We start from the raw sequence: 14833 nt of genomic DNA, 5'->3' as shown, positions 1-14833 counted from the left end.
TTTCTTTTAGAAGTTTTTTGCAAATCCAGAATTTTTAAAGTTCATTGCATTGTTGATTAAATTTGAAAGACTTTTTGACTAGAAGCTGCATCTCAGTAAAAAGAATGTAACTGTACAGATGAAACCCACAGAATCTAACCAAAATTAGGGCATTGATAACCAAATTGAATTGCTGAAGCATTTAAACTGCTTTGGTTTTATAAGCTGTGTTAGGTTATTTGAAAACACTTATTAATCCCATCTTATAACTTATAAGTCATTGACACTTTCTTTTTTAATTCATTCTTACTATTTTCTACATACAAGAAAGTTAGATGAGTATATGACTATTACTGTAATAGTAATTTAGATTGTAATTGGAAACCTCCTAAATATAGTTTGTACAGTATAGTTACAAAGAAAAAAAAGTGGATTCATGTTGAAATTCAGTATTCCTTGGGTCAGTCAGGTCTGATGGGTAAGAATGAAGTCTTCTTGGGTAAATGAATCCATTTTCTATTTGAATTTATCATTTAAAAGAAGATTGTACTAATGAAGCATTTCAGTGTGTAATTTTTGATAAATTTATATACTTTTGTCTAGTTGATATGAATTTGGTATCTCTTCTTGATTCCTCTCAGTACACTAAAGGGAATGGGATATAATAGCAGTAAAAGATCTATCATAATTTCTATTGTAACTGAACTCAAGGGGTTCGCTGCTTGGGGTGCATTAAATTGAACACAGTGCCTGGGTGGTTTGGTCAGTTCAGCGTCCGACTCTTGGTTTCAGCCCAGGTCATGCATGATCTCAGGGTCTTGGAATTGAGCCCTGTATTAGGCTGTGTGCTCAGCAGAGAGTCTGCTGGAGGATTATCTATCTCCCTCTCCCTCTGCTCCTCCACCTCCCCCTACTCATGCTCTCTTTCTCTCTCTCTAAAATAAATAAATAAATCTTAAAAAAATGGAACACAACACAAAGAAGTGTTGAAAGCAAAGAACTTTTTATTATCTCTTACAGTGAGAGACAGGGAGATAGCTCAAAGCACTGATTCCCTGTGGGGTTGCTATAGGAAGCCTTTATTCAGTGTATTTGGGGGTGGAGGCAGGGAGCTTTTATATACATTAAGGAACTTACACATATTCTGTTACCTAGGCACTTCGGTTCAACTGTTTATGCATAGCATGTCAGCATGCTAGCACGTACATCGTATATTCAAAAAATGGAGGAAACCGCTCCCATAAAAGAAGATCTTCATATTATAATGAGTTAAGGATAACTGCAGAACAACTTGGGGCTTCTGCTCAAGTCCTCAACCAGTCCAAGAGGGCTCAAACTAACTCACATAAGAAGCTATCAGGTGAAACACCTAGCAAGGGGCTATTAGTTGAAACAATCTGGCTGGGTATCTTCTTGGTCAAACTGCTGGTTCTGTAAAACAAAACACATTCCTTCCCTGCTTTTGTCCCTTCCCCTTCTCCCTTCTGCTGATAGCTTTCAGACCTCTGATTTGAGTAACTTTCTGTTGCATTCCAGCTAACACTATCAGTATACCAACTTATGTATAACTGTAGACAAAAAGATGTGACATCCTGTTTATCACTGTTTATATTAATGCAGTAAAGCAAGTAATATAATATTTAGTAATAATGTAATATAGGGGCGCCTGGGTGGCTCAGTCAGTTAAGCATTTGCCTTCACCTGGGGTCATGATCCTGGGGTCCTGGGATCAAGCCCTGCATCGAGACCTCTGCTCAGAGGGGAATCTGCTTCTCTCTATCCCTCTGCTCCTCCCCCCTGCTCATGCTCTCTCTCTCTTTCTGTCAGATAAATAAATAAAATCTTAAATAAAATAAAATAAAAAATAATATAATAAGGCAAGTAATATAATAGGAATTTAATCCCATTTTACAGATGAGGAAATGAAAATAGAAAAGTAAAGTGACTTGTACAAGGTCACATGGATACTAGGTAGCAAAGTGTCAAAGTATAATTTTCCAAAATATTAAAGACTGATTCTCATACAAATACAGAATGAACATATGTCACATTTATTCAGTTCATTAATGAGGGAGCCAGCAGGAGATAAAGTTGGTTCAAAGTTTATATAGTGTATTAGGGTTCTCCAGAAAAACGGAACCAGTAGGGTATATATAGATATATAGAAAGAGATTTATTTTGAGGGATTGGCTCATGTAGTTTTGGAGGCCGAAGTTCCACAATTTGCTGTTCCATGCTGGAGGTCCAGGAAAACCAGTGATGTAATTCCAGTTCAGACCTTGAAGGCCTAAGAACCAGAGGAGCCAGTGGTCTAGCTCCCCTCCTAGTCTGAAGGTCCAAGAACTGAGGAGTGCTGATGTGGGAGGCCACAAGAAGATGGATGTCTCAGCTCAAAGGGAGAGCCAATTTGCCCACCCTCTGCCTTTTTGTTTTTTTGAGACTCAACAGATTGCATGGTGCCCACCCTTATTGGTGAGGGCAGTCTTCTTTACAAAGTTTACCAATTCAAATGCTAATTTCCTCTGGTAACACCCTCTCAGACACAACTAGAAATAGTGTTTAACTAGCTCTGGGCGGGTAACCCCTTAGCCTAGTTAAGTTGACACATGAAACTGACCATTACATATACATATTGGAGAAAGAATTTTGGAATCAAATTGCTAGGTTAGATACAAAGCTTTCCCTACAGAGCAATAAAAACCATAGCCTTGGAGAGAGGGGAAAGATGGTGGAGGAGTAGGGGACCCTATTTCAAATGGTCCCCGGAATTGAGCTGGATATCTACCAGACCACTCTGAGCACCCACGAAACCAGCCTGAGATGTAAGAAGATCTGGATCTCTACAAACAGAATATTGCAGGGGGTTGGTTTTGAGGTATGAAGCGGAGAGCCGTGATTCTGCGGGCAGATATCGGAGGATAAACGGCAGTGGGAGGGTGCCTGGCTGTGGGGATCCTACACCGCCGGTGAGTGACAGCCTTGCGCGCTACGGATGGGGCACAGACTTGCAGACCGGTAGCGGCGGGGAAAGGACTTTAGGGCAGCCCCCGGGGTGGAGGACCAGACCGGCGGGGTCGCGTGCACGCAAACCGCAGCCCCCCGGACAGAAACCGGTGCGACGGTCGCGCGCACGTGAACTGCAGCCTCCGAGATGGAAACCCAGTGTGCCGAGGTCGCGCTGGTGAACTGCAACCCCCGGGATGGAACAACTGAGCAGTGAGCGGTGGGGTCACGCGCACGCGAACTGCAGTCCCCAGGATGAAACCCGAAGCGGCGGAGCCGCGCGCGTGCGCGAACTGGGAGCGGCTGGCGGTTTTAGAAGCACAAAGGGCAGAGACGTGCCCTGACCTGGAGGCAGATCTGGGAGCGCTGCGGAGGGGCGCACAACCCAGGACGCTGCAGTTTATAGCAGCACGGACAGAAACGGAGACAGTGTGGCCTGGAGAGCTCACTGAAGAACAGACTGCGATCTCTCTGCTCTGAGGCAGAGGGTTGGAAATGGTCTCTTCTGCTCTGACTCATGGAAGAGACGCAGAAAGCCGCCAGGGAAAGGCGCCAGAGAACAAAAGCCCCAAAGACTGATTCCCACTGAGCCCATCCCCCGCCACAGGGACGCAGGGCAACTCTGCCCAAACAGGGTTGCCTGAGTAACAGCGTGGCAGGCCCCTCCCGCAGAAGACAGGCTGGGAAAACAAGAGGCCAGCAACCCTAAGGTCCCAAGAAAACAGGTGCATCTTGCTTGGGTTCTGGTCAATAATTTGGACTCTATACATTCCCTGAAACACCCAGCAACAGAATGACTAGGAGGAGGAGCCCCCAAAACAGAAAACACTCAGAGATTATGACTTATGCTGCAGATTTACAAATGGATGCAGATATAACCAAGATGTCAGAGATGGAATTCAGGCTAGCAATTGTGAAGACAATGGCTAGAGTGGAGAAATCAATTAATGGCAACATAGAGTCTCTAAGGGCAGAAATAAAAGGTGAATTGGCAGAACTTAAAAATGCTATCAATGAGATCCAATCCAATCTAGATAATCTAACAGCTAGGGTAACTGAGACAGAAGAGAGAATAAGCGATCTGGAAGACAGTATAATAGATAAAAAGGGAAAAGAGGAGGCCAGTGAAAAACAACTCAGAATCCATGAAAATAGAATCAGAGAAATAAGTGACACCATGAGGCGTTCCAATGTCAGAATCATTGGAATCCCGGAGGGAGTGGAGAGAGAGAGAGGGCTAGAAGATGTATTTGAGCAAATCGTAGCTGAGAACTTCCTAATCTGGGGAATGAAACAAACATTCGAGTCCTAGAGGCAGAGAGGACCCCTCCTAAGATCAAGGAAAACAGGCCAACACCCCGGCATGTAATAGTAAAACTTGCAAATCTTAGAACCAAGGAAACCATCTTAAGGGCAGTTAGGGAGAGGAGATTCCTTACGTACAGAGGGAGGAACATCAGAATAATGTCAGACCTATCCACAGAGGCCTGGCAAGCCAGAAAGGCCTGGCAAGATATATTCAGAGTACTAAATGAGAAGAACATGCAGCCAAGAATACTTTATCCGGCAAGGCTATCATTTAGAATGGATGGAGAGATGCAGAGCTTCCACAACCGGCAGAAGCTGAAAGAATATGTGACCACTAAGCTGGCCCTGCAAGAAATATTAAGGGGGGTTCTATAAAAGGAGAAAGACCCCAAGAGTGATCTACAACAGAAATTTACAGGGACAATCTATAAAAACTACGTCTTCACAGGCAACATGATGACAATTAATTCATATCTTTCAATAATCACTCTCAACGTGAATGGCCTAAATGCTCCCATAAAACGGCACAGGGTTGCAGATTGGATAAAAAGACAGGACCCATCCATATGCTGTCTACAAGAGACTCATTTTGAACCTAAAGATACATCCAGACTGAAAGTGAAGGGATGGAGATCTATCTTCTATGCCAGCGGACCTCAAAAGAAAGCTGGGGTAGCAATTCTTATATCAGACAAATTAGATTTTAAATTAGTCTGTAATAAGAGACACAGAAGGACACTATATCATTCTTAAAGGGTCTATCCAACAAGAAGATCTAACAATTGTAAATATCTATGCCCCCAACATGGGAGCAGCCATCTACAAAGCCAACTGTTAACCAAAATAAAGAGTCATATTGATAACAATACGTTAATTGTAGGAGACCTCAATACTCCACTCTCAGCAATGGACAGATCATCTAAGCAGAAAATCAACAAGGAAACAAGAGCTTTGAATGATACATTGGACCAGATGGACGTCATAGATATTTATAGAACAGTCCACCCTAAAACAACAGAATACTCATTCTTCTCGAGCGTGCATGGAACTTTCTCCAGAATAGACCATATACTGGGTCATAAATCAGGTCTCAACCGATACCAAAAGATTGAGATTATTCCCTGCATATTCTCAGACCACAATGCTCTAAAAATGGAACTCAATCACAAGAAAAAATTTGGCAGAAATTCAAACAGTTGGAAGCTAAAGACCAGTCTGCTCAAGAATGTTTGGGTCAACCAAGCAATCAAAGAAGAACTTAAACAATTCATGGAAATCAATGAGAACGAAAACACATCAGTCCAAAACCTATGGGATACTGCAAAGGCGGTCCTAAGGGGGAAATACATAGCCATCTAAGCCTCACTCAAAAAAATAGAAAAATCCCGAATTCACCAACTAACTCTACACCTTAAAGAACTAGAGAAAAAGCAACAAACGATGCCTAAGCCACGCATTAGAAGAGAAATAATTAAAATTAGAGCAGAAATCAATGAATTAGAAACCAGAAACACAGTAGATCAGATCAACGAAACTAAAAGTTGGTTCTTTGAAAGAATAATAAGATTGATAAACCACTGGCCAGACTTATCCAAAAGAAGAAAGGACCCAAATTAATAAAATTATGAATGAAAGGGGAGAGATCACGACTAACACTAAGGAAATAGAAACAATTATTAGAAATTATTATCAATAACTATATGCCAATAAACTGAGCAATCTGGATGAAATGGAGGCCTTCCTGGAAACCTATAAGCTGCCAAGACTGAAACAGGAAGAAACTGACAACCTGAATAAGCCAAAAACCAGTAACGAGATTGAAGCAGTGATCAAAAACCTCCCAAAAAACAAGAGTCCAGGGCCTGATGGATTCCCTGGGGAATTCTACCAAACATTCAAAGAAGAAATAATACCTATTCTACTGAAGTTGTTTCAAAAAATAGAAACAGAAGGAAAACTTCCAAACTCATTCTATGAGGCCAGCATTACCTTAATCCCCAAACCAGGCAAAGACACCATCAAAAAGGAGAATTTCAGACTGATATCCCTGATGAATATGGATTCCAAAATCCTCGACAAAATCCTAGCTAATAGGATCCAATAATACATTAAAAGGATCATCCACCACGACCAAGTGGGATTTATCCCCGGGATGCAAGGTGGTTCAACATTCGCAAATCAATCAGTGTGATAGAACACATTAATAAGAGGAGGGAGAAGAACCATATGGTCCTCTCAATTGATGCAGAAAAAGCATTTGACAAAATACAACATCCTTTCCTGATTAAATCTCTCCAGAGTATGGGAATAGAGGGAACATTCCTCAAGCTCATAAAATCCATCTATGAAAAACCCACAGTGAATATCATCCTTAATGGGGAAAAGCTGAGAGCCTTTCCCTTAAGATCAGGAACACGTCGGGCGCCTGGGTGGCTCAGTTGGTTGAGCGACTGCCTTCGGCTCGGGTCATGGTGCTGGAGTCCCTGGATTGAGTCCCGCATTGGGCTCCCTGCTCGGCAGGGAGCCTGCTTCTCCCTCTAACCCTCCCCCATCTCATGTACTCTCTCTCTCTCTCTCATTCTCACTCTCTCAAATAAATAAATAAGTCAAAAAAAAAAAAAAGATCAGGAACACGTCAAGGGTGCCCACTCTCACCACTGTTGTTCAACATAGTACTAGAAGTCCTAGCAACAGCAATCAGACAACAAAAAGAAATAAAAGGTATTCAAATTGGCAAAGAAGAAGTCAAACTCTCTCTTTTCGCAGACGACATGATACTTTATGTGGAAAACCCAAAAGACTCCACTCCCAAATTACTAGAACTCATACAGCAATTCAGTAATGTGGCAGGATACAAAATCAATGCACAGAAATCAGTTGCTTTCTTATACACTAACAACGCAACTGCAGAAAGAGAAATTAAAGAAACGATTCCATTTACAATAGCACCAAAACCCGTAAGATACCTTGGAATAAACCTAACCAAAGAGGTAAAGGATCTATACTCTAGCAACTACAAAACACTCATGAAAGAAATTGAAGAAGGCACAAAAAGATGGAAAAATATTCCATGCTCATGGACGGAAGAATAAACATTGTTAAAATGTCTATGCTATCCAGAGCAATCTATACCTTCAATGCCATCTCGATCAAAATTCCAATGACATTTTTCAAAGTGCTGGAACAAACAATCCTAAAATTTGTATGGAATCAGAAAAGACCCCGAATCGCCAAGGAGATGTTGAAAAAGAAAAACAAAGCTGGGGGCATCACGTTGCCCGATTTCAAGCTATATTACAAAGCAGTGATCACCAAGACAGCATGGTACTGGCACAAAAACAGACATATAGACCAATGGAACAGAATAGAGAACCCAGATATGGACCCTCAACTCTATGGTCAAATAATCTTTGACAAAGCAGGAAAAAACATGCAATGGAAAAAAGACTCTTCAATAAATGGTGCTGGGAAAATTGGACAGCCACATGCAGAAGAATGAAACTCGACCATTCTCTAACACCATTCACAAAGATAAACTCAAAGTGGATGAAAGACCTCAATGTGAGACAGGAATCCATCCAAATCCTAGAGGAGAACATAGGCAGTAACCTCTTTGACATCACCCACAGCAACTTCTTTCAAGATACATCTCCAAAAGCTAGTGAAACAAAAGCAAAAATGAACTTTTGGGACTTCATCAAGATAAAAAGTTTCTGCACAGGAAGGGAAACAGTCAACAAAACAAAGAGGCAACCCACAGAATGGGAGAAGATATTTGCAAATGAGACTACAGATAAAGGGCTGGTATCCAAAATCTATAAAGAACTTCTCAAATTCAACACCCAAAAATCAAATAATCAAGTCAAGAAGTGGGCAGAAGTGATGAACAGACACTTCTCTGAAGAAGACATACAAATGGCTAACAGACACTTCTCTGAAGAAGACATACAAATGGCTAACAGACACATGAAAAAATGTTCATCATCATTAGCCATGAGGGAAATCCAAATCAAAACCACACTGAGATACCACCTTACACCAGTTAGAATGGCAAAAATGGACAGGGAATGAAACAACAAATGTTGGAGAGGTTGTGGAGAAAGGAGAACCCTCTTACACTGTTGGTGGGAATGCAAGTTGGTACAGCCACTTTGGAAAACAGTGTGGAGGTGCCTCAAAAATTTAAAAATAGAGCTACCCTATGACCCAGCAATTGCACTACTGGGTATTTACCCCAAAGACACAGATGTAGTGAAAAGAAGGGCCATATGCACCCCAATGTTCATAGCAGCAATGTCCACATTAGCTAAGCTGTGGAAAGAGCCGAGATGCCCTTCCACAGATGAATGGATAAAGAAGATGTGGTCCATATATACAATGGAATATTACTCAGCCATCAGAAAAGATGAATACCCAACTTTTACATCAACATGGATCAACATGGACTGGAGGAGATTATGCTAAGTGAAGTAAGTCAAGCAGAGAAAGTCAATTATCATATGGTTTCACTTATTTGTGGAACATAAGGAATAACATGGAGGACATTAGGAGAAGGAAGGGAAAAATGGGCGGGGGGAATTGGAGGGAGAGATGAACCATGAGAGACTATGGACTCTGAGAAACAAACTGCGGGTTTTAGAGGGAAGGGGGGAGGGGGGATTGGTTAGCCCGGTGGTGGGTATTAAGGAGGGCACATACTGCATGGAGCACTGGGTGTTATATGAAAACAATGGATCGTGGATCACTACATCAAAAACTAATGATGTATTGTATGGTGACTAACATAACATAATAAAATTAAAAACTACCAAAAAAACCCAACAACATTATTCCTGTTTTTAGGACATTCACATGCTTATTTTTAAATGTCATTTAAATGTCATTTACTTTTATTCAAGTAAATAAATTGTCACAAAAGCAAAAAAAACCCAAAAAACCCCATAGCCTTTGAGGTTATCTCTTCTACTGGACAGAATTCAGTTGTATCTTTGCTAGACAGAAATTTACAAGTTAGCAAGTAACTTCACAGAGTCTCAACTTTTATCAGTAGTAAATAACAAGTTATATAAAGGTATATTCTCTAACGAAGTAATCTTTGGGTAGGATTGTGCGTCTATAGGACATCGAAAGGACATACTGCCTTCTCTTTGTCTTTTAACTTTTGGATAATTTTTCTTGACACAAAGCAATGTGGGAACCTAGGTTTTCTGACTCTAAGTCCAGATTTCTTTCCATTCTACTTCCCTGCCTCTTCATAGTATAATTTTTAATACTAGAGTAGTTGGCTAACTTTTGCAAAATTAGCTAGTCTTTGTTATTAGTTTTCCTTTTTGATACACTTTCCTTTGTTATACAGGGATGGTGATAGAGTTTTCTTTCTCAGAGAAATAGTGTGTAACTCAATGGATATTTGTAGAATTTGCATAAATACCCAAGATGAGAAATTAAAATTATAGCTTATCTACTCTTTTATGACATTTGTTACCAAATTTCAGAGTCATTGTAAACATTCTTGATTTTTGATTAAATAATCAGAATTTATAAAATGGTGTGTTTGATCAGATTAGCCTTTACATATTTTGAACAAAATACCGGTGAACCATTTTAAGTAGTAGGTGAAAATTTGTTCACATTAAACAAGATAATTGCCTAACAGTTAAGCATTGCATTACTTACTAACAATTTTTTCCTGGCCCTGAAGTGGTTATCTTTAGGTGTCATTTAACTCACCAGTGGTTTTTTTTTTTTAATGCTTTTTAAGAAGGTTGGGATGCTTTATTCAGTTTAGCCCTCAAGCAATTAGGCAAATCAGTTACCATGGTAACAGAAGGTATTAATTTCCTTACCTTAGTTAAAGGTTTTTTTTAAGACTATTTATTTGAGAGAGAGAACGCATGTGAGGAAAGGGATGGAGGAGCCGAGGAGCTGAAGGAGAGAATATCAAGCAGACTCTGTCTAGTCGTGAGCCTGACTCAGGGCTCCATCCCAGGAACCGTGAGATCCCTTACCTGAGCTGAAACCAACAGTCCGAGGTTTAACCGACTGAGCCACCCAGGCACCCCAGCATTAGTTGAAGGTTTTAGGAGCAAAGACATCTCTGAGCTAACCCACTGAAACCCAGCTTTCTATGAAACAGGAGTTAGTTTGTCCATTCTCTAGAAGATGATACCATTTCAAGTAGAAAAATGTACTCTTGAGATGAATTTCTACTCTGACAGAGCGAAGTAGAGTATGATTTAAAAGCTAGGTAATTAAAGAGCTATCCCTTCTTAGTTTAATATGGGATACAGTTGGTCTTAATTTTCCTGTATTTGTTCTAACTTAAATCTTGAATCTTATGGGTATATTTCTATTGCCATGAACTAACAGGCACTAAACGTGCCTGCAGTAGACAGCTTTCCTACTATCTAATTGATGTCAAATAAAATCATTTAAGATGAAGTTTTTCAAAACCTAATTCCTAATTTTAGGAGATAATCTCTTAACATTTAATGGGCTAATATTACTAACCCTGTATAGTAAGCCTACTCATTTAGGTATCATGAAGTCTATTTTGCAAGTAATATATCAAAAAGGTTTTAGTAAGAAGTTGTATTCTTATTAGGTATTTTATCACTGTATTATGGTGATTAAAAAAATTGCTGTCGTTGTTAATGCCAGTAGCATTGGACATTTTCCAGTTTTAGACCATTTTGTCTATGTTCTGTAGCAGGAGTTGGCAAACTTGTGGTGGGTCACATTTGACTTGCTGCTTGTTTTTGTACTATGAGCTAAATGGTTTTTACATTTTTAAGTGGCTAAGAAAAAATCAGAAGAAAAATTTTATGAAATCTGTATAAATCTAGATTTCATTGTCTATAAAGTCTTATTGGAACATAGCCATGCTTATTTAAGTATTTATGATATTTGAGCCACAATGTCTGACTTGGTAGTTGCAACAGAGACAATCTGCCATGAGGCCTAGAATATTTACTGTTTGGCTCTTTATAGAAAAAGTTTGCTAACTCTTGTTCTAGAGTATTAAAAAATGTAGCCTTGGTTGTTCATTAAAAACAAACAGACAAACAACCTTTCCCCTTTTCTGGGCATACTTTCCCCCCGATTGCTAAAAGTAATGCATGTTCTTATAGAAAATTTGGAACATATAGAAAAGTATAAAGAAGAAAATAAAAAACCATCTTCAGTTGTGGGATAACCACTAATATTTTGTTCTACATTGCTCCAGACCTGTAAAAATATCAAATATGTGTATATGTGTATATGTATGCCTATATATATATAGGTGTATATATATGTGTGTGCATGTATACATATGTCCCTCTATGTAGAATATGTATATATATACATATGCAAATACATACATATTTATTGGGTAAAATTAGAGTCTAACTTGCTTTTTCACTTGATAAATTATGTTTTTAATGGTTGCATAGTGCTCTGTTTTATGGATATGACATAATTTATTATTTAACTATTTTACCGTTGTCGGACATGTCTGTTTTCAACTCTTTATCATTATAAATATTGTATATTACATTGTATATCTTAAATACTATCATATATAACAAGAATGACTATCCTTGTATATAAATCTTTCTGAGGAATGCTGGTGTTTTGGGTGAGATTAATTCTTAAAAATGAAACTATGTGTAAAACTAGAGAATTATTTTGAGGGAAATGTTGGTAGTGCAGGAAAATACTTCCTTGGCCTGCCTTCATGAAAAAGATGGCTTTCATTTAGCCTCCGCTCTGGTTAAGCATAATAATTTTCACACCAGACCATCAAACCAGCCCTTAAATAAGTTGACTGGTAAAGCATATAGTTGATACTGTAGTAGATGGATTAGAGGAACTGGGTCCATGTCCCACTCTGGCTTCATAGTTTATACTCACAATTCGGCAGCTTGGGAAGGTAGATTTCTTGTGTGCATGCTCCTAGCATTATTATTGAAGCCATAGAGAAAAGTGGAGTAATGCTCCAGTCTAGTGTGAGTTGACACAGTAGACTCAGAAATGGGGGTAGAAGGGGATGTGCTCCATTCCTAGGGTAATTCACTTGCTACAGCTCTAATTAAGTAGATGTTCCAGCCAAACACTCTGTCCTCTGTATGCTTCTATAAAGGAAATGCCATTTGTTAGCACATTCCTAGTTTTTTGCCATCACTCACTCCATAGAGTTCCTACAAAAACGTACCCAAGTATTTCACTCAAAGAATGATTTGTAAATGTGTATTGACTTTAAAAATTACTATGGATATCCATACCAGCTGCTTGGTACCGGTCTGTCTACAGCAGAAGTAGTAAATTGGAAGGCCCGCAGGCCAAATTTTGGCCTGTAGAGGGGTCTTGAATATTGCTCTTAAATGGAAGATTGCATGGTGCAATTTCTTCATCTTTGGAAAAACTGGGAGATCTGGTAACACTGGGTCCATACTGGCAAGAGTTAGCTGGAGCAAAGTTAGTGGCTTCCAATTTGTGCTGTAGCATAGTGATATGGGTTATAAGGTAAGATTTTGATGGCTGCGTATTTTTTATAGTTTTTAAACATATAAAAGCATTTTATGAAACATTTAAAGATTTATAATAGGTGAAATTATATTTGAACATTATTCTATATGGTGATCCTTTTGTAAACTACTTGAGTTAAGTAACTGTTCTAAAGAAACGAGTCACAGCAGCCATACTCTCAGTTTCAAAGGGGAAAAATACTTTATTGATATTATAAAGTAAAAAACCTAGTGGAAATAGAAGAAAAGGGAAATCTATGCATAGATGAAGGCAATAGTAAGCAGTAAAGGAGAATAAGATAGAGTTACATCAGTGAGGGACACCATGAATTCCGTTTGGAGGCATCTTTGAGCTCACCGAGTAGACACTGTGAGCAAAGCTCACCCTCCTGAGTTGAAAAAATTTATGGACAAGAAATTATCATTGAAATTAAATGGTGGCAGACGTGTCCAAGGAATATTGCAGGGGATCGATCCGTTTGTGAATCTTGTGATAGATGAATGTGTGGAGATGGCAACTAGTGGGCAACAGAACAGTATTGGAATGGTGGTAATATGAGGAAATAGTATCATCATATTAGAAGCCTTGGAGCGAGTATAAACAATGGGTGTGTTCATCAGAAGAAATCAATTGCTTCCACATGTCCCCTCCATAGTACCTATTTTACTACAATATAAAAATCAGGTCGTTTGCATTTTCATATTGAACTTTTTTGTTAAATAAACTTTTATAATAGTAAAAAAAAAAAAGAGTTACATCCGATTGGGTACTTACAACATCTAACCTCATTAACTGGGGAACCCTTTGGGGACAGCCAGACTGGGGTTCCAGCCAGGCCTGGGTGCAGTGTCTTCCCCTCAGGTGAGACTTCCAACTGACCATCCCCATAAGGGTGGTATTTATAGGGCAAATGACCAGGTGTGAAGTTAAACATTTGTTTGCCTCTGTGTGGTTTGGAGCGAGCAGCATTTCTGTGTTATCATGTCTTTACATCTTCAAGGAGCCTGGGCCATATGTGCTTGCCTCTCCTCTTGGATTCTATTCTGGGGGGCCAGCCCAGGCTGGAGCCAGAGGGGATGCAAGGCAAAATTTATAGCTCTTGGTGTCTAGACCAGAAGGGCCAGTTCTGACCTGAAGGCTAGCTAATGTCCACTAGCCAGGCTCCTGAGATCACTCAGCAGCATGTCTCACACACGACATTCTTTAACCTGCCTGCCTCTGTGCAGGTCTGGGTGGTCTGTTACGCAGGACCAATCACAGAAACTTCCGTCCGTACAGTACAGTAACATGGATGGCTGTGCATGGTAAACATGGTCAGACAGGGTTGTTCTCTGGCTATATTTTGTAGCACTTCCTCCTGACTTTCCTGTTAAATAATTATTTATCCTAATTATTATTTTAATTTTGTATGTGTATATTATTTAATAATTGGGAAAGTTATATGTGTTTGTGTATATAAACTTCTTTCTTTCTTTTTAAGTAGGCTCCACACAGGGCTTACACTCACAACTCGGAGATCAAGACCTGAGCTGAGATTAAGAGTTGGATGCTTAACTGACTGAGCCACCCCGGTGCCCCAAAATTCTTTCATTTTTGTCTTAATTTTTGTAATTATTTTACTGCTAACAGAAAAGAGCATGATTGTTAGCTAATTCTTATCAGTATTTTCTAACAGAAAACAATGAATTTTGTTAATTTTCTTGCTTGTTATTTAATTTTTAATTATTTATCTATTATGGCCTTTTTGATGTGACAATTTGTCAAACCCTGATTATGATAGAATTTCATAATATGTTTGTTTTTAGAATTTATACTAGTGTTATATCTAAAAATAATCAATAATTGAACATAATACAATTCCATTGATTTAATGGAAATATAGACCTCTGTAACTTCAGAAGCTCATTTAAAAATATTTTTGATTATAAGTGTATTTTGCTTAAAAAATTTAAGCAAAATTTTATTAAACTAACTGAAAATATTTCAGTACACTGTTTTTGTTTAGTCTTTTTCATTAAGGAAGTTTTTTGGGATA

General features: G+C 39.1%; 1 pseudogene; it reads left to right on the top strand.

Annotated features, from left to right (window-relative positions):
- The first annotated feature begins 11589 nt into the window (after positions 1 to 11589).
- LOC118009987 lies at positions 11590 to 13478 on the top strand (annotated as a pseudogene).
- The last annotated feature ends 1355 nt before the right edge of the window (positions 13479 to 14833 follow it).

Source organism: Mirounga leonina, unplaced genomic scaffold, assembly GCF_011800145.1.
Source record: "Mirounga leonina isolate KUSES-001 unplaced genomic scaffold, KU_Mleo_1.0 Mir_128, whole genome shotgun sequence".
NCBI classification, from domain to species: Eukaryota; Metazoa; Chordata; class Mammalia; order Carnivora; family Phocidae; genus Mirounga; species Mirounga leonina.
The sequence above is the reverse complement of the archived record's forward strand: the minus strand, read 5'-3'. Positions and strand labels throughout refer to the sequence as shown.